The sequence below is a fragment of the Carcharhinus amblyrhynchos genome, chromosome 15 (genome assembly GCF_965287045.1).
Source record: "Carcharhinus amblyrhynchos chromosome 15, sCarAmb.v2.hapA, whole genome shotgun sequence".
Taxonomy (NCBI): Eukaryota; Metazoa; Chordata; class Chondrichthyes; order Carcharhiniformes; family Carcharhinidae; genus Carcharhinus; species Carcharhinus amblyrhynchos.
This window is the reverse complement of record NC_137338.1, coordinates 72,639,070-72,640,269: the sequence shown is the minus strand read 5'-3', so window position 1 is coordinate 72,640,269 and position 1,200 is coordinate 72,639,070.

Below are 1,200 nucleotides of genomic sequence, written 5' to 3'. Positions count from 1 at the left end.
TAAAAGGATTGTTAAACTATGTGTTGTGTTTCACCCATGTGTCTTGTTTCTTTCAATGGTATCCCAGAGTTAAGAGAAAGACTACAAAAGTGGAGGAGGCCATTTAGCCCGTCGTGTCTGCACCAGCTCTCCAACTGAGCATCATGACTTAATACAACTCCCCTGCCTTTTCTCCATACCCCTGCACATTGTTTCTATTTAAATAATAGCTAATGTCCTCTTAAATCCCCCGGTTGAACCTGCCTCCACCGCATTTCCAGGCAGTTGAATTCCAGATCCAAATCGCTCGCTGGGTGAAAAAAGTTTTGCTCACATCGCAATTTCTGCTGTAGAATATCTTATTTTCTTTCAAGTCTGCACGGTAGCGAGAATTACAGCTTCACGGTGGTAGGGTCCTGAGTTCAATTCCCGGCTTGGGTCACTGTCTGTGTGTTTGCATGTTCTCCCCATGTCTGTGTGGGTTTCTTCCCACAGTCTAAAGGTTTATAGGTTAGGTGGGTTGGCCATGTTAGATTGCCCCTTAGTGTCAGGGGGACACTAATAAATAAATAAAATTTATAAAACGTCCAGTTTGAAAGGCTGCCTTGGAGAGTCTCACAATTAAGTATTTTGATTGTCTAGTTCAATGCAGGGATGTACCTCTCGTGTTAAAGACGAGTAACAATATTGAATTCTTTGGTGGGAGTGTGAGCGACATTTATTGGTCCAGGTGCTCTTTAGGTGTCTATGGTAGATGCCTGACACTCATTCTTGATTTCACAACTGGTTCTGTCGTGTGCTTATTCTACAAAGTGGTTCCCATTGAGCTCAGAGGCTGTCAATTGTCCACTGAATTGCCCTGGGATGGCCTTGTACGGTAAGCTGAAGGAGCTATGGCCATGTGCAGATTGCTAGAAATTGATTTTGACCGAGGATCTTTGGTTCAACATGAGAATTGGTGGAGGGGTTGAAAGGGGAGCAAGCACATTGTCATCCTAATAAGAGGACAACATGGAGCCAGTGCCACACTGAAGGGAGCCGGGCTTTGCTGCTCTCACTACTCTGTGAAAGGACAGTCCGTGTGTGTGCTGGGGCCCTACGAGGTCACAGTCCCTGCTCTCCCTTTGGCCCTGTAAGATAGAGGAGGTGCTGGACAATAGAGTCAAGATGGCAGGAGTCTGAGCTTCTACTCAGACTGTGGAGAAATTCACCAGAGACTCT